The sequence below is a fragment of the Hemicordylus capensis genome, chromosome 17 (assembly GCF_027244095.1).
Source record: "Hemicordylus capensis ecotype Gifberg chromosome 17, rHemCap1.1.pri, whole genome shotgun sequence".
In the NCBI taxonomy this organism is placed as follows: Eukaryota; Metazoa; Chordata; class Lepidosauria; order Squamata; family Cordylidae; genus Hemicordylus; species Hemicordylus capensis.
The window spans coordinates 6,578,528-6,597,965 of record NC_069673.1 but is presented as its reverse complement, the minus strand read 5'-3'; the positions used below and the strand labels follow the sequence as shown (position 1 = coordinate 6,597,965).

General features: G+C 49.2%; 1 protein-coding gene across 8 annotated transcripts in view; it reads left to right on the top strand.

Moving 5' to 3' along the window:
• ASTN2 (astrotactin 2) overlaps positions 1-19,438 on the top strand; it is a 582,654-nt gene that overhangs the window by 167,235 nt on the left and 395,981 nt on the right. The gene's annotated exons all lie outside the window — the stretch shown is intronic.

Here is a 19,438-nt window from a genome sequence, read left to right as displayed (position 1 = left end):
TCCGGGCATCAAGAAACTTGTGAGTGTGTGCACATGCGCACGCTTTAGAGGGAACACTGCAGCCAACCTTTATGGGACACGTAATGGCATTTGCCCGCATTCCTTCTCCATCGGTTGCTTCCCCACTGTTTCTTTTAGGTTGTAAGTTCCTTGGGAGCAGGGCCCTGCCCCTTGCCAAAGTAATTCTGTAAAGCACCCAGTGCCCTGATGATACAGTGTGAATGAGATAAGTAATTATTGCAATACAGAGCTCTGTGTGGTGCTGATGTTGGTTTCAACCCCTCCCCTGCCGTCCCCTAGAAGGCTCTGGCAATATTCTAAGGTTTGAGGTTGCTTTCCACATGGGGCCTCAGTGATGCTGAAATATTTGCACTTTAAAACTGCCTAAGCATATTTACGCAAGAGTCGAGATAGTTCCCAAAGCAATTGGCTCCATAATAAAACCTTCGAAGACGACAACAGAAGGGAACCCTTTTTTGCTGATTTCCTCTGTGCACGATAACGCCGCCGTCCTTCTCTCCGTTGCTGGCTCCATAAATTGTTTTGAATTGTCCATAAATACATTTTTAAAAGCTTTCCAGCTCACTTGCACACACTTCAGCTCCCCCTCCCCTTCCAAGTAAGGCTTGTAAGGGAGGAAGATCATTTGAGCTCATGGGGGAAAAAAAAGGGAACATGTATAGTGAAACCTTAGGTGGAATACAGGATGTATTCTGTGTCTTGCTACCTCCAGGGGCAGTCCCAGTGCTTTTGGTACCAGTCCCTGGTCAAACCCAGACCCCGATGGGTTCCTTTTTTGCCGTCTGAGGAGACCTCTTGCTTGCGCCCTCTCACTAGGATTCGCTTTGTGCAGCAGAGTTGTCATCCAGCTTTCAGCTGTCTCTTCTGCCACCCTAGATGCTAAATTGGAGGAGACGCTTTGCCCGAGTTTGGCTTCCTTTGGAGGAGAGAGCACTGTGGCTTTTTCGGCGATGTGTGTTGGGTTTACAAATATGCTAGTGGTTCAGGCCAGCCGCATACACCCACCTTCTGAGGCAGCAAGCCTGAGATGTCGCAGGTTCCCAGCGAGAAGGGAAGAGCTGGTCTTGTGGTAGCAATCGTGGATTGTCCACTTTGCTAAGCAGGGCCTGCCTAGGTTTGGGTTTGGATGGGAGAATATACATGTGAGTGCTGTCAGAGGGGAACGGGGTCGTAGCTCAGCAAGTAGGGCATCTGCATGCTTGTGTGCAGAAGGTCTTGGGTTCTATCCCTGGTATTTTCAGGTAGGGTTGGGAGAGACTCCTGCCTCTCAACTCCTGGACATCCTCTGCTAGTCAGTGTAGACAATGCTGAGCTAGATGGAACAACGACCTGACAGTATAAGGCAACTCCCCATGTCCCTCGTTCAGGCCTGCTCAACTTAGCCAGCTGATTTTGGACTACAGCTCCCATAATCCCCAGCCATAGGAACATAGGAAGCTGCCATATACTGAGTCAGGCCATTGGTCCATCTAGTTCAGAATTGTCTACACAGACTGGCAGTGGCTCCTCCATTTGCAGGCAGGAATCTCTCTCAGCCCTATCTTGGAGATGCCAGAGAAGGAACGTGGAACCTAAATGCTCTTCCCAGAGCGGCTCCATCCCCTGAGGGAAATATCTTCCAGTGCTCACACATAAAGTCTCCCATTCATATGCAACCTGGGCAGACCCTGCTTAGCTAAGGGGACAAGTCATGCTTGCTTCCCCAAGACCAGTTCTCCTCTCCAACAGTATTGGCCACAGTAGCCAATAGCCAGGGATTATGGGAGTTGTAGGCCAACATCTGTAGGGCGGCTGAAGTTGAGCAGCCCTGTCCAAGATGCCTTCAGCTTTCATCTCTCTTTGCTTCTCTCCCTCTTTCTCTCTGACTCCAACCTGCCCCAACACTATTTCTGGGGGTGGAGTGGTGCTTCACCATCCATAGACGCTGATGACTTCCCTACTTGCAAGCATGCCAGAGAGATTTCTGGATGGAGAAACCTTCCAACAATTAGTTCCCATTAAGGAAACATCAACCAGCCATCTTGGGCCATTAACAAGCAATCTGCCTGAAAGCAATGGCTGTCCAGCTGCAACCATATATTGCGGGGCCAGCTATTTCAGAGTAAATTAATGCAGCTTACAGCAGGTGATGGAACAGTGCTGTGGGCCTTTAGGCTGTGACCCTTGGCATGAGAATAGGAGGCCGGCATGGCCTGCTCTGTTTTCACCTGGGCGATATTGACAGGTGTGTTGCATTTAGTTCTGGCTGCTGTAGTTTGAAGATGCAGGGGTTTGCATTTGGAGGGGTGACTCAGAGTATAATCAGAGGCAAGATGCCTCCAGACACCAGTTGCAGGGGAGAGACAGCAGGAGCGAGGGCATGCCCTCACCTCTTGCCTGTGGGCTTCCCAGAGGCATCTGGTGGGCCACTGTGGGAAACAGGATGCTGGACTAGATGGGCGTCTTAGGCATGCTCCAGCAGGGCTGTTCGTATGTTCTTCTGTGACTGTATGTGAGCGCTATAAGAGATTCTCCTTAGGAGGTGGAGGTCAGAGCTCAGTGGAAGAGCATCTGCAGGTTTGTGTGCAGGAGGTCCCAGTTTCAATCCCTGGTAGTGTTTCTAGATAGGGCTGGGAGATTCCCTTGCCTAAAGTAAAGTGTGCCGTCGATTCGGTGCCGACTCCTGGCGCCCACAGAGCCCTGTGGTTCTTTGGTAGAATACAGGAGTGGTTTACAATTGCTTCCTCCCACGCAGTAGGAGATGATGCCTTTCTGCATCTTCCTATATCGTTGCCGCCCAATATAGGTGTGTCCCATAGTCTGGGAAACATAGCAGCGGGGATTCAAACCGGCAACCTCTGGCTTGCTAAGTTGAGTCATTTCCCCGCTGAGCCATTGGGTGGCTAGGGTTGCCGTATTCAAGCTTTCAAAATCCGGGTGGCCTAATTTGCATAGCATGCAAATTATTTTTGCATAATACGCATATTATGCAAATTCTGTGCAACTGACGTGTGTTTTATTTATTTATTTATTTGACGGATTTGTATACTCCCCCCTCTTTCTCTGCCCTCCCTTGTGATCAGATCCAGAGTCAAATCCGGGCAGTGCATTTGAAATCCATGTAAATCCGGGTGGAATTTAGTAGCCAGGTGGGGGAGCCAAAATCCGGGGGCTACCCTAAATTCATGGCAACCCTACCCCTGCCTGAAACCTTGGAGAGCCGCTGCCAGTCAGTGTTGGCACTACTGAGCTTGATGGGCCAAGGGTCTGACTCGGTATAAGGCAGCTTGCTATGCTCGTATTCCAGAGCTGAGAACACTGATGTGTATCCCTGTTGTTATACTAGGCCACTGTTAGGCAATGGTGAAGGTTCTACTCTGTACGCTATGCTGATTTATACCGCAATATTCCGTCACTGAGTTAAAAGCAAAGCAAAATGGTGTATGGTGTTAGGAGACGAAGGGAGCGAGAGATGTGCCTAGTATGGTCACAGATCAACATATAGCTCAGCAGCTGCTGGAAACCATATGGTAGGATACCTTGGTGTTCTGTGGAGGGGGAAATCCTTAAGGGGTGAGGGAGAGGGCTGTGCAAGGGTGTTTCAGCACTGATAGAAGTTAGTGTGGAGTGACTTTCCAGAATGTTTGCACTTCGAGGGTGGACGACCGAGTTCTTACAGCGGTCTTAGAGATATTCGAGTGCTAAATGCAAAAAGAGGCACCTTTTAAGAGTGGCTACGGCTATCCTCTTCTGTTTAGCTGGGGGAGAGCGATTGGTTCTCTCTCATTAATAATAAATACTCATATTTTTAATATTCCTATTGCGTATTGATATTTTGTTAGCTGTCTACTAGTTTTATGCTGCTTTTAAATGTATTGCATAGTGCGCTGAGATTGTTTTAATGAAAGGCGGTACAGTATATAAACCTAACAAGAAATAAATACATATCCAACCCCAGCGCAGCATCCTTCCAGCGGCTGTTGTTGGTTTGTTGATTAGTTAGACTGTGAGCCCTTCGGGGACACGGAAGCATCTTGATTATTTTTGCCTGTAAACTGCTTGGAGACCTTGGTTGAAATACTAGGAAACTGCCATATACTGAGTCAGACCATTGGTCCATCAAGCTCAGTATTGTCTACACAGACTGGCAGCAGCTTCTCCAGGGTTGCGGGCAGGAGTCTCTCTCTCAGCCCTCTCTTGGAGATGCTGCCAGGGAGGGAGCTTGGAACCTTCTTGCTCTTTCCAGAGCGGCTCCATACCCTGAGGGGAATATCTTCCAGTGCTCACACATGTACTGCTTTGAGTACAAGGAGGCCTTGATTGAAATACTACTACTACTACTACTACTACTACTACTACTACTACTACTACGTAGCAGTATTTCAACCAAGGCCTCCTTGTATGCCAAGTAGTATTTCAATTAAGGTCTCCAAGCAGTTTACATGGAGACAGTAAAGGGGACAGTAGTAGTAATAGTGTTATAGTCTAGTAGTATACTGCTACTAGTAGTTTACTACTAGTAGTAGTAGTGTTATACTCTAGGTCTGGACTGTACCTCTTGAGACTGTAGGTGGGGGCTCATGTGATAGAATGTGTCTTTGTAAATAAGAAATCAATCTCTGCACATAGGAAACAATTCAGCTGAGAATCTTCCTCATGGCCATGCTAGTTTTTTACTTATAGGGAATCCCCCCAGGTAAAATTAAAACTTTGAAGTGATACAGCCCAGGTTTAAATCTGTAAGTTGTCTTGTAGACTCGTTAGGGGAGAGCTTGTGTCTGCTCCGTCGTGTCCTTTTTGCTAACTCCAGAGATTAGCTCCAACGCTTGAACTAAATGATGTGAAACAAGTTACTAAACACACGCCAGAGGATGGGAGACAGGGAGTGGACAAGAGGCCTGATCCATATTGCATTAGCGTTTCCTCGTCGGGAGGCGTGCAACTTTCCCCCTTAATTAAAATTAATTCCTCTTAACGTATGCGTAACGTGCAGCCGAGCTGCATTAATTTGCGCCGATGATTGAGAGATCCGCAGAGACTAACGACGTTTTTGTAGATTAGCACGGAAGCAAATAAACACTATCCTCGTAATTAATATCGCTGTGTTTTTCGGCGGGTGTTGGGGGGCGGGGAGTGATCGGCGACAGTTTGGCAACAGCAATTGTTGCATTTTGCTGGTGGATCTGGCACGCCTTTAATTATTTATGAGGCCTCCCTGGATGGAGAACGCTTAGTCTGCTAGGTGTTCTGCGGAAATAATCAATGGTTGGGGGTGGGAGATGCAGCATCGGTGCCCGGGAAGTGGGGAGAGGCCTGCTGGAGGCTTGGCTTGCGTGCACCCAATATTAATGGTGTTCACATTTGCATAATTGCGTTAAGGTGGTGCCTTGGAGGACCCAGTTGCGATCAGAGCCCTGTGGTGTTTGCATGTGATGCTGCAGAAGTTTGATACTACATGGTGTGGAATACAAATGGTCCGGCTCCTAATGCTTGTCTCCATTGTGGATTGAGCTGCCTTTCCTTCGGAGTTGTTTTTCTTCAGGTTGTAGCCCTTTCCTGTGCCCCTTCGTCCCCATGGAGTTGTATGCAGAACCCGGGTATCAGGGGCTCTGTGAAACGTACTGTTCCCAGCGGGGGTTGGGTGGATGATAGATGTCCTGGAGGAGGAGATCCTCTGGACCTTACATCTGGGATGCGGCCATGAAATGGTGCCAGGCAAAGTGGGGGGCCTTCAATGAAATGCCCACCCTTGGTCAAATAAACGGGACAGGAATAGTAAAGCAGGGTGTTGGGGCTGACATTTCCAGCTTATTTAAAATTGTGTTGGGCCTTGCAGCCATTTAAAGCTACGTAAGGGACTAACACAAGCAGAAGGTTGCCAGTTCGAATCCCTGCTGGGTACTATATCAAGCAGCAGCGACATAGGAAGGTGCTGAAAGGTGTCATCTCATACTGCACGGGAGGAGGCAATGGGAAAACCTTCCTGTATTCTACCAAAGACAACCACAGGGCTCCGTGGGTGCCAGGGGTTGGAATTTACTTGTCGGCACACTTTACTTTACCTCTATGGGGGCATATCCAATTTGTGGGCTGATAGTTGGCTATCGGTCAGCTGTTGACTTGGGAGGAGAGCTGGTCTTGCAGTGGGGAGCATGAATGGTCTCCTTTGCTAAGCAGGATCTGTTCTGGTTTGCATTTCAATTGGGAGACTACCTGTGAGCACCTTCTGCTGTAAGATATTTGCCTTAGGGGATGGGGCCGGGGCTCGATCTGCTTGCATGCAGAAAATCCAGTTGAATCCGTGGCAGCATCTCCAGGCAGGGCTGGGAGAGACTCCTGCCTGAAACCTTGGAGCATCGCTGCCAGTCAGAGTAGACGATACTGAGCTAGATGGACCAGGGATTTGACTCCACATAAGGCAGTTTCCTGTGTTCCCATTGCTGCTTTAGAATACTCTGTGGGGCTAAGGGAGGGTGGGATGACACCCCAGCGGCTGTCAGAGCGCTGCCCACAATTGTATGTGCAAGAATTGTGCCCAGCCGCTTCTGCGACCTTGCAACGGGTTCTGGGTTGTAGCTCTTGGATCATGCTGGTCATCTTCTTGTAGCAACAGAATGTCTTGGTCAGTCCTAGTCTTCAGTGGCAGAAATGCATGCATTCAATGCCCTTCTCTCTACAGTTGGCTGCTAATGTATGAGTCCCACTGTGATGTAGTTGGGGTCTCACACAAGGCTCTGGCCCCCTGGGGCCCACTAAGATGTCAGATTAAGATCTGCCATACTGCGTAAGAGGCCAGTTGGTACGGTTCATGCAGTATCCCAGCCTGAGCACTGGTGAGGGAAGGGCATGGGATTGGACGACTCACACACTCCAGAATTATCCAGGCCAGAACACACAAGTTTTAAACAGAGAACATCATCTTCACTATAAGCCCCATCGCCTATTGAGATAATCCCATTGAGAGGTCAGCCTGCAGTTGCCACCCACTCAGGGACACTGGCCTTCTCTGTTGCCAGTGGGCTCCCTGCTGAAATAAAAGCCTCCTCATCTCCGATGCCACCTGATGGAGCAGTGGGGAAGTAACTTGATTAGCAAGCCAGAGGTTGCTGGTTCGAATCTCTGCTGGTATGTTTCCCAGACTATGGGAAGCCCCTATATTGGGCAGCAGCGATGTAGGAAGGTGCTGAAAGGCATCATCGTCATGTACTGTGTGGGAGGAGGCCATGGGAAACCCCTCCTGTATTCTACCAAAGACAACCACAGGGCTCTGTGGGCGCCAGGAGTTGACACCAACTCGACGGCACAACATCTCTGACAACTTTTATCAAGTCTCTGAAGACACATTTATTCACTCCAGCTTTTAAACTGCAATTGTGCTTTTAAATTGTTTGGATTTTAATTTTAATTTATTTTATTGTGTTGTAAATTGCCCAGAGACTGACGTTCGGGGCGGTCGACAGAGTTCATGGTTTTATTTATGAACATGGTTTGATTTAAAAGCCACCCAGAGATGGAAGTTTGGGGCAGTCTCCGAATTTCAAAAACATCCATCCATCCATCCATCCAGTCAGTTCCAGGAACTGGCAGGCAGATAACAAATAAAGGGCAATGAAATTACTCGCTAACCTACAACCACTCTCCTTCTGTCAGCCATCTTTCTCCCCAGCCTCTTTCGGTCAGCCTTGCTCTCCAACTCCCACTTGTAAAGGGCCACTTTCCTCGGTCAAGCCCTCTTCTCCCCCCCACTGTCCATCTCGCTCATCCTTCTGTTATGCCTATCCTTGCAGGTAGCCTGTGTTTCCATGAAAGGATGGCCCAGACGGCATCCCAAGGATTTCCTGTGGATGCAGATGAGCCAAGTTGCTAAGCAACTGCTCTCCGGTTGGCTGCCCCTCACTTGCTTACCCTTTGTCCATGTTTGTTAGCCACAGCCAGCTGTGAGCCAAAGCATGGCTGCTGGTGGGTTAGTTGGAGCGGAGGAGGTTCTGGTGGGGGCAGACGACAGGCGTGGGAAGCTTCCCCTGCCCTTACCCCCCCCCCCAAAAGTAGCTCTGCAAGCATTGTGCGGATACATTGGATGCTTGCGTTTCACCATCTTGGGTGGAACATAGGCATATAGGAAGCTGCCATATACTGAGTCAGACCCTTGGTCTGTCTAGCTCAGTATTGTCTACCCAGACTGGCAGCGGCTTCTCCAAGGCTGCAGAAAGGAGTCCCCCTCAGCTCTGTCTGGGAGATGCCAGAGAGGGGCCTTGGAACCTTCTGCGTGCAAGCAGGCAGGTGTTCTTCCCAGAGCGGCCCCCTCCCCTAAGGGGAATGTCTTAACAGTGCTCACACATGGAGTCTCCCATTCAGCTACAAACCAGGGCAGACCCTGCTTAGCACAGGGGCCAATTCATGATTGCCACCACAAGAGCAGCGCTTTGCATAGACCAGCTCCCTCCCATAGACCAGGGCATTGGTTGTTCCTAGAAATAGTCATATACCAGTTTCCAGCAACTTCTCTCAAAGGGGTTTGCACAGCAAAATAAATGAGAAAAGGCCCTTTGTCCTAAAGGGGCTCCACCCCAGAACAGGCATAACAGGGCGTAACCTGGACTGGGGTCAGAGAGGGGCAGTGGCTATGCTCGGTCCCTCCTATAAGTGAGAGTTCAACCACTCCAGAAAGTGCCTCCTTGCCTCCTGATTACAATGCCTTGACTGTCCAGGAGATGATGGCTTGCTGTGTATCCCGGAAGGTTTCACTCGGAGGGTACCCGTCACAGGGTGCAAGTTTTCCAGCAGCTGAACTAGCTTGAATGATTGTTGCGTGGCTGGCATCCTTGTCATTGCATCTGCATTAACTGTGTGTGTTTGGACATGCATACAATATATAACCTGTCTGAAGCCTGCTAGGGGCCGCCCTAATTTCCGTGGCCTTATTGCCAGAAGGGGTTGCATGATTGATGGGCAGGCATAACTGTCCCCTCACTGTTTTGGGATGGGGACGTAGGGAAGGAGCTTCTGGGCGCCGTGTTCCAGGGACATCCAATTCAGCAGCTGTAGCAGCTGCCTGTAGCCCTTTGGAGATGCAGGTTAAACAGCATTCATTGCCTGAGCTGGCTTTTGTTTGTTAGGGTTAGGAGGTGGCCCGAGGAAGCGATTGTGGTTGCTGCTCCGTGACCTGGGTTAGCCAGATGGCTCGAGACCAGGGAAGAACAACTCTGCAGAGAAATCCCTGGAAGAAGCTTCCATCCATTTCCATATGCTCAGTAGCGTGAGGCTTTGGTGCAGAAGTGCCGCTGTTGTGAGATCAGCAGGTGGATATTCATAGGTATTCTCTTGGTTGGGGTCGCCTTCTTCTCTCCCGCGTTGGACAGGTGGTGAGTGAACAGCCTCTGGAGCACAGTTCTGCCTTCAGGGAAAGTGCATATTCTCAGGATATTTTATCTGCTGCTTCTCAATATGTGCACATGAATATTTTATTGGTTCTACATTTACATGGGTTTGCATATATCCAGTCTGTGCATATGCATGCCCCCAAAGGTCTTAGGACTGTCAGAACTTAGGCACATCTTCTGTCATTTGCCGTTGCTGTTGCCCCTTTTCTTTAAGACATTGTTGGGATTTGAGGCATATTTGCATAGTTGATTAGATTCAGAAAAACTCGCCACCCCAAAAGTGCACACGTTGAGTTGATTGCTAAGTAGCTTACCCAGTGGGCCTTGTCTCAGCATTGCCAAAGAAAAATGCTTCCTGTCAGAACAACTGTGGTAGGGTCAGATTATCTTTGGACTTGGAGAACTGGAAGAGCATTTTAAAAAGCATTTCATTCGTTGCCACTGGCTTGTTCTTGGTAGCGTGAGTTTCTGCCATACACAGACAAGCAGCTTTGACTAGTGTCTGAACTGTTCCCAGATCAAGATGCACTCCCCAGGTGTGGGTAGAAGTTTTGTGCGCATTCCACAACATTTTACATTTCATCGTGCGAGCCTGTCTTCAGACCATAATTCAAGTGAGCACTTAGCAGAATGTGGTAATGCATAGTTGAGTCAAAGAGAAAATCTCCTTGGCAGGTTTGCTGTTCCCTTTCACCTCCTTGAAACTCCAAATGAGATTCATATTTAAAAGTATTTGAAAATTGAACACTACTCTGCCGTTATTTTTTTTTATAATGCACAAGAAGTCGCAGACTTTAAAGTTAAGAGTTCCCACAGCAACTGTAACTCTGCCCTCTTGTGCATATTCTATATCTTTGTAGGGCTTGTACCTACTATGAAATTTATACCCTTCGTGTATATGGCTGTTAGATTACCTAACAGAGACATTATTAAGACACATTTGGCAAAGGAGGCTGACTTATTAAACACGTGGATGAAATTCAGCCCTTTCGGGGTTGTGAATCAATTTTTGTGAACCCATTTTTTGCCCCCAGGTTACTTCCTGTTTCAAGGGACCATAGATTGCTCAGGTGATTGACTGATTAAGTGCCGTCAAGCTGGTGTCGACTCTTAGCGACCTCATAGATAGATTCTCTCCAGGATGAGCTGTCTTTAACTTGGCCTTTAAGGTTTCTCAGTGGTGCCTTCATTGCTGTCGTCATCAAGTCCATCCACCTGGCTGCTGTTCGTCTTCTTCTCTTTCCTTCCACTTTCCCCAGCATTATGACAGGCCAAACTGGGGAGGCAGGAAATGTATATATTTGCCCCCCGCCATTTTCCACTCCTTCCAGTCCTGTCTTAATAGAGCTGGGTTCATGCTTTACAAGACAGCTGGAACACACAGATGTTCTACTCCTGTGTGTTGAGGGATGCAAGTTCAGGATGGAAGGGAGATGCCTGAACCTCACACTTGGGGATGTGCACTATTGAGCTATAGTTGCCCCAAGTCTTTATGACACATTCCGCTGTGTGTCTGGACCAGGGCTGCTCAACTTAGGCCCCCCCAGCAAATGTTGGCCTACAATGCCCAAATGTTGGCCTACAACGCTACTGGCCAGTGTGGCTTTGGATTGAGCTATTTGGAAGGGCGGTATAAAAATGGAATCAATAAATAATAAATTATGGGAGTTGTAGTCGAAAAACCCACTGCGGGCCAAAGTTGAGCAGGCCTGCTCTAGGCCAGGGGTAGGCAGTGGCGCCTCTCCAGCTGTTGTTGAGATAGAGTTGCCACCGTCCCCAGCCACGTGGTGAAGACCCAAGATTGCCGACTCCTGTTCTAAAGAGAGATGTCCCCTGTTCACACGCTACATGTCAAGAAAATGCTACTTGAGCTTTTGATTTAAAAATGTGGCTCCCCCAAAAAACCATCTAAAGGAGAAAGTAACGCATAATATCAAACAGGCATCGATCAGGTGAAAACCAGGAAAGGGATTTTAAATGGCTTGAGAAGTTGGGGGCAATACCTGAAGCCTTGCCTGGGACCTAAGAGATAACAGGGGAATGGGGCTTATCGACCAGTGGGAGAAGGTCCCCGGTTCAATCCCTGGCAGCAACTCCCGTTAATGCTGGGAAAGACTGCTGCCCGAAACCTCGGAAAGGACGCCACCAGTCAGTGTAGACTATATGGCGCTAGATGGATGAAGGCTCTGACTTGGCATAAGGCAGCTTCCTATATCCCTAACCGCAAGGTGGATGAGCATGTCTGGGGGGGGGGTGGGGAGAATCTGAGTGGGGTTTCCTTCCTGCGTACAGTCATGGAGTAGGTACCAGGCAATTAGAGCCGAGGCCTCTGTGCACCTCCTCTTGCCTCGTTCAGCCTCCCTGCTCCACTCGGCCTCGGGACACAAGCTCTGAGATCACCTTCCTTGCAGTGGGATGGGGTAGGGGAGAACCAGACTGGGTCATGCCGCACGGCAGACCCTCCACCAGTGTCTGCAGTAGGACCAGATCAGGCTCCAAGGGAGGGATCTAGCATTGGTGGCTGATAGGATGTCTAGCTTTGCTTACACACAAGCTTTGGCTTATCCTCTTTCCAGCCACCTCTTGCCTGAAAGGAAGAATGACGGGGATAAAAGGGAGGGGGCAGCCGTGCCATGCTACAAACGGCAGAGTTCTAACTAGTACTCTGCAGATGCATACCATGTAAAGTGTAGTAAATAGTATGTTTATGTGCTTGTCCGGGTTACACACACAATCCATATGTTTTTGTCAGATCAGTAAATCGTGGCTCTCGTAGCTGTTAAGTACTGGAAATGATAGCTTACCCCCAACCGTTCCCTTGATCCAGGCACTCCGCCCTTCTGTTAAACGTTTTCGTAGGTGAAGGTGGAGAGGAAGAGGCGATTCCCTCGACGCCTCCCTTCCAGGTGGTCAGAGTGGATGCGCCTTTCAGAGCTGATGCCTGAGAAGTGACAGGGATGTGGTGACAACCACGGCCAATGGCAGTGTGTGGATTAGGGGAGGAGAAAGGGTCCCACTGAGGTTGGTGTTCGCCTGTGTCCCATTTAGCATCATTAAACCACTAAAGATCTGTAAAGAGGAGTAAACACCACATTAATTTTTTGCCGTCTCCTGCACAGGGAGATGCCCTCAGCAGAGGAGACGAGCAAATTATTTTTTTGCTGGCTGTTAGAGTGTGGGCCGGGATTTTAAAAAAACCCCAAAGACGTTTTCCTCTATGATTTCATAGCAAAGGTGCTGTAACTGAAAACAGTGCATGCAACTCGAAGGCTCGGGGCTCCAGAAAAATGGGATTGTAAATAATTGAGTGAAAGTTTACTGCTAGAGAGGGGTGGCATGAAATACCCAGTCTTATGCGTGTTTACTCAGAAGTAAGTCTCAGTGTGTCCATTGGGGCTTACTCACAGGTAAGAGCGCAGCCTAGGCGTTTGAAGCGATGGAACTGATTCCTTGTTTAACCTTGTTTCATAAACACACACACAGACGTCCTTCAGTTGGCAGTGAGATTGGAAACATGACTTGTAGTTTTGGATGGGAACCCTTGCCTGCCTGCAACAAGCACAGTTCTCTGCGGGGAAAAGTCTCATTTATCTGCCTAAGCAGAAAGAGCTGCTATGGCTGCACCCTAACCTTTTCTGACACATGCTACGTAGAGCAAAGTTCTGTCTCTAATCAAGAGAAATCCCTCTGGCAGAATAAGAATAGTTGATTTTCACGAGCGATTCATACCCAAGGAGAACTCGGAACGGCAAAGAGCAGAGACAGAAACGATGGAGGCGACAGTATCAACATAACGATCAGTATACAAACAATGCAAAGAAGCCCAACAATACACAGGAAATCTCAGCAAGCGTACCGAATTCCTCTCAAAACGCTTCTGAAACTAATCCAATAACAATTCATTTCATTAAGCATGGAAAACAATAAATGCAGAAAGCTCCGAGAGACGCAAATAACTCAGTAAACTGAAGGTCAGTTAGTATAATCAGTTTAGAACTGCAGTCTAGATTTCCAGGTTCCTCGTTCCTAGGAAAAAATGTATGTTGTGGTTGGCCTGAGGTCTCTGATTCTATGACGCGTGAATGCAGAGGAACAGGACAGGGGTCTCTAACGCTAGGCAAAAACTGGTCAATCACAGATGTATCCGTATACATCCCAGCTAGGATAACAATAGCCTTACTGTAGTGCTGCTGAATTAAAAGGACGAGGAAGCCAGCCTCACCTTCTACTGGCTCCCTTGAGGCCACGGGGTGCTTTGTGTGCTTGCTGTTCTTGGTGGTCACTGACCTGCCAGCCTTGTAATGATACTGCAGATTTGTGTGCAATAGCATGTATGGTGGTTTGAGGGCGAAGGGAAACGGCTGGGGGTTGGCATGTGGTATGCCCAGGGACCCACACATATAGGTTTAGCTCACTAGCCAGCCATTATCTGACTGCCACCAATCCCCTCTCTTCCTTCAGATTCTTTCCTGGCATGTGGTCAGAGAGCTTAGGAGAGAAGTGGGTCTTCTCTCATTGGGAGATGGAGATGGGGAGAAACCGGGGGAGCCCCTCTTACTGCTCAGCAAGGATCCCTGCTCTTTCTTAGCTTCTCCAAAATGGCAGTGGAAGTTTGACCTCCAGAGAGGAATTCTGTGTGGTGCTGGGTTTCCTCCTCACCTGAAGGCTGAGGAACCTGCCATTGGCGAGCTGGCAATTGGATTTGTAGATCCCCGGATGTCCCAATTTGAAGATCTTTGGTTGATCTGAGCTATGAAGAAGGAGCCCACTTGTTGAGCTTCCAGTCTTCTTTGCTGTCCTTATGTACCTGTTCTGGGCCCTTGACAGGAAACCCAATGCAATCTTGCTCAGTTGCACTGATTGGAGTAAGCATGCACATTAAGCCTTTTCTCCACTCCTAGAGTTTTGGTTTTCTGGTTGCAAAATTCAGGACCACCTCTTTCCTTAAAGCGATATCTATTCCTGTGACTGGTAACAGGTAACAGGGAAGAATTTGGCCTTTGGACTCACTCTAACATGTTGCTACGTGACTTGGGCCATCCTGCAGACGTTGGACTACAACTCCCATAATTCCTTGTTCTTGGCCACTGTGGCTGGGGATGATAGGAATTGTAGTTCACTTGGCAGCTGGAGGGTCAAATTTTTGCAGCCTGACTCTAGCGGGAGCTTTCAGTGTTGTAGGTATAAAAGGTTCATGCTTGGAACATGCCTCCTTTCGAAAACTCCATGCATTGCCTCTCCCTGCCAGTACTGGTGTGGTTTGGGGGCACCACAGAGCATGGCAAAAAGGCTATTATGCGAGAGAATATGCATGTTCACCGCTCAGCGGATTAAAGGCCCATGTTCTTATCACTGCAGAACAGAGTATTATAAATCCAGTCGTAGAATACTAAATCCCCCCGGGACGTGGCCATTGTTTGGGAATATGGAGAAAGGGTGGGAGGGAAGAGCCCCAAGACAGGAATAATCAGTTTTGGAATGACACATTGTCAAATAAAACATTACTCATATTATCTTCCCCTTCCTCCTTCCTCTATCCCGCATTTGCACTTGGACAATTTAGCTCAAAAAATAGATTAAAAATGAGGCCTTCCTGAATGACACCAAAGTTTGACTTTTCAGAAAGATCTTTCCCTCGGTGTGTGCGTTTTGTGTTTAAACAGGCTGTTAGCCGAGGGCTCCCTGACAAGAGATGAGCTGCTGGAAACCAACCGCCTTTAAAGGACGAGAGGGCTGGAGTTTGACTCTAACTGTGGACTAGTATAGCCGATGGTGGTACCCTGAGAAGAAGTACCGTCTACTGGCAGGGATGGATGAGCCTGCAAATAAGCCCCGGGGAGACGATGCTCAGATCATAATTCAGCCAAGCCTTACGAGCTGGACAAATTTGTATTCTGAACAGCGTAATTATGTGCTTCAGCCACATGGCTACTTTTCTGGTCGTGGCGGCCAGAGGATGTGGAGGGTGAGAGCCAAGGAGCTGACTCTGTATATTGTGTTGCAGTGGAAGGGGTTACGTAAGAGTAGGGATGCTGGATTTGGGGGAGGGTACGAGTTTCATGGAGGAGTAGACATCTGTGGAAGGGATGAGTTTGGCCCTCCAAGACTAATGGGAGGCCTTTCTGCGGATAAAATGGGTGATCCCATCTCTTGTCCATGGAGCTGTCTTGAGGATGGCTCTGCACTGGGAGAGTATCATATTGCACAAAGTGTGTGTTGCCTGAAGAGAGGGCCTAGTTACCTAATCTTCTCTAGCATCCAACCCTTCCAGTTCCCAGCACTGGGCACCACACAAAAGGAATTCATAAAGAGGTAAGGAGGATTAGCAGGGCTGTGAAGCAGGAGTTTTCAACTATGGGTGTTGGACTAGAACTCCCATCATCTCCTGCCCCAACAGCCAAATGCTATTGTGGGGAGGAATGATGGGAGTTGTAGTTCAACAGCATCTAGGGACCCAAGGCTGAAAACCCCTGCTTCAAAGCTTGGCTAATCCTCCTCTCCTCTTTATAACCCCTGCTGTAAAGTATATGGAGCTAAGGTCTAGCCTTGGTTGAGTAGGTGTGGAATTTCTTGGTTTTTATTGTTGAAAACACCTAGCTTTGCATCTGGCAAATCGGAAAGGCAGATTTTCCTCCTGCATGATCAAGTCCTCTGTCCAAGCATAGCCCCGTTTCCCCTTTCCTCCAAGGGCCAAAGGTGATAATTCAGTTGAGGTTAGTGCTGGAGTCCTGTTTGACTACTGAAGCTTCCCAACACAAACTGTTGGCTTAATCAGGAGAGTTGAGTGAGCAAACCCGTTCGGCTTCTCTGAGCCATTTTTAATGGTGTGTCGGTTATGGTCCCAATTGAGGAAGCAGATGAGGCTGCAGGTGGCTGGGAGGGGTAAAGAAGTGGAACAAGATCAGCCGCCATCTTGTATCTGTGGAATCATTTTGCCTGTGACTTGATCTTCTGGGACAAGCTCTGAGAAGCGTGGTGCTCTTTGCTTTCTTTAGGATGTTCCTTTTCTGTCCCCTTGCTCTCGCCTGTCTTAATTGCTGAGCTCTTCATGGCTAGATCCCCCATCACCAAGGCACAGCGAAAGAGGCCATTTTGGATGGCTAATGCCTGGGATCCTAATGGGCAATGACAGTTTAATTGCTGAAATGCAAGGAAGGGGCACTGCTGGTCTTGGTTATGAGGGAAGAAGAGGCATAAAAAGGGAAGGTCTACAGCTCAGTAGTATTGCACGCACACTGCATGCAGAAGATCCCACCTTCAATCCTGAGCATCTCCCAAGTAGGGTTGGGAAAGACTCATCTGAACCCCTGGAGAACTGTGGCTAGGGATGCTGGGAGTTTTAGTTCAGCCACATCTGGAGGTCTGCAGGTTGGGGAAGCCTGGCGTAGATTGTACTGAATTAGATGGACCAATAGGCTGACTTAGTATATAAGGCTGCTTCATGGGTTCATCATTTACACGCCTTGAAATTTATCGAGGCATCACAACACAGAGATGTGAATGGTCCATTTGCCATGTAAGCAGTGCTTGTTGGGCATATTCAAGGGATATACTCTCTCTGTTGCTTTTTAAAAGGGGGGGGTTCAGAAAGGAGGACAATGAAGGTGAGTGGTGCTGAGACTACCACCTGTAACAAAATCCTGGTTCTCACTGAGTGTGGGATTTCATACACTCAGCTGGTCTCTGTTTTGTAGGTCTTAACTCCCTACAGTCTAGGGCAGGGGTTCTCAACATTGGGTCCCCAGACGTTATTGGACTTCAAATTCCATAATCCCTAGCCCCAGTGGCCTTTGGTTGGGGATTATGGGAGTTGAAGTCCAATAACATCTGGGGACCCAACGTTGAGAATCCCTGGTCTAGGGGTTGGGGACATGCTGTTGTAAAAAATTGGGTTGCTCTGGGACTAGCCATCCTACCCTGTCAGGAGGGGTGTTAAAGCAACATGACACAGACCACTTGATAGTCATCTCCACCATGGAAGATGCTCCAATGGAGGCTGGCTGGCCGTCGGTCGAGTATGCTCTTGCAATTCCTTGTACTGAGCAGGGGGTGGGCCTAGAAGACCTCCAGGGACTCCTTCCAGCTCCAGCATGCTGTAATTCAGTGACCAGAGCCTTAGTGTATAGCCCTCCACACTTGTAGTTGCTGTGTGTGTGTTTTTAAGATAGAAAGGTTTTTTGAAAAGTCCTTTTTAAAAGGACTTTTGAGGCAGAAAGTGACATCAGCTGCTCAAAACACGGGCTCTTTTTGGGCAAGACCCACCCAGCCAACTCTGCTGCCATTGAGTGACTGGTTTACGAAGCACCTGTGTGTATACCCCCCCACCCGCCTCCTTTCCTGTTGAGGACCACAGCATCCCCATCTAAGGCAGAAGAGATGTGCAAGTGCTCAGAGCAGCATTTAGGTCAGTCTTGCAGCTGAAGCCCCCTTGTCCTGAGGGGAGAATCAGCCTCCCAGTTGCCCCCCTCAGCAACCACATGCCGTTTTGCGAGGTCCCTGCCGGTTCCTGCTGCTGGGGCTGCTTGTATGCTCGGCTGCTCCTGCCGCTGCTCCTGACTTGGGTGCCAAGCTGCTTGGCTTCTGCCCTCCGAGCGATGGCTAAGCAGCTACTGATTTCAACTGCCTGTTTACCTGGACAAAATCCCCGCCTGGCTTCCATGGGCAGACAATGTGTCTGTGCCTGAGTGATGTGCTTCATGTTGCACTTGGGGGTTGCATACTGGGTTTGGATACTGGGTGGCTGTCCAGACGCCTTGGAATTGGTACCTGAACACAGCAACTTGGGAGAGGGAAAGAGCAAGGCCCTGTGCAATTGGGTCCCCCCGGCCGCGACCCAACTGGTGGTCCTTCAGAGGTTGCTGAACCACAACTCCCATCATCCCCAGCTACAACTGATTGTGGCTGGGGATGATGGGAGTTGTAGTTCCCTGACATCTGGAGGGCCACAGGCAGGGCACCACTGGTCTGTTGGTCTCCTCCGTCTTACTTTTCATCTGTGGCCAACCATTCTGCCACCTACAGGGAGTGGGAGACTAGGTGGCCAGATTTGGCCCATTTGACCCACGAGTATACCCCTTCGGTTCTGGCAGCTCTGGAGAGAGCAGGCATGGGAGGCTCTTCAACCAGCCTGTCTGATCCAAGGGGGCTACCTGCTTCTTTTTCTCCTCTCACCCCAGCTGTAGCCAGTGACCCTGTCTGGAACATGACACTTTGGTGCAGTGGTACTGTGAAAGGCTGCTGCCTTTGGCCTGTCTTGACGGCTCTTCAGCTTGACTTGCCCTGATGGATTCTCTTCCCTGCTCCCTTCCCTTCCTTTCCTTCTCCCTTTGATGTGTCAAAGAGAGACCTTTTTATAAATTTAGGACCAGCAAAAGGAAGGGCTTTTTCACACGGGTGCCTAATTAATCGGTGGGATTCTCTGCCCACGGCACGTGGTGACGGCCACCAGCTGGGGTGGTTTTAACCGGAGCAGAGACGAGGGTGCCTCTATCAATGGCTCCTAGTCCTGATGGCTAGAGGCTTCAGAGGCAAAGGGCTTCTGAATCCCAGTTGCAGGAGAGGGGGGCATGCCTTGGTCTCCTGGCTGTGTGGCTTCCCAGAGGCATCTGGTGGGCCACTGTGGGAGACAGGGTGCTGGGCTAGAGAGGCTTTCTTGGGCCTGATCCAGCAGGGCTGCTCTTAGGTTGTTGTACACGGGCCAGACTTCAGATGCAACAACTTGGCATTTCAGGCCTTGCATGATAGGGAGAAGGCAGCCCTTGCCGGGGCAGGATGTCAATAGGCCTGCACAACCAAAGGCTCGGGGCCCAGATCTGGCCCTTGGGGACTATTTTACTGCCCCCCAGGTATCCCAGAGCAAGACAGGAGCTGGAAACTGCCTTATAGCGCCACCCTATTGCATGTTTTCTTAGAAATATGTTCCATGGTGTACCCAGTGAGGCTTACTCCGATGTAACCACGCCTAGGATTGGAACCTGAAAGCGATTTAGGGAGAGGAGAGGCCTGGGCATTTGTTTGGGGCTGGCATGCATTCCATGGGCCCCATTGATTGAGCAGGG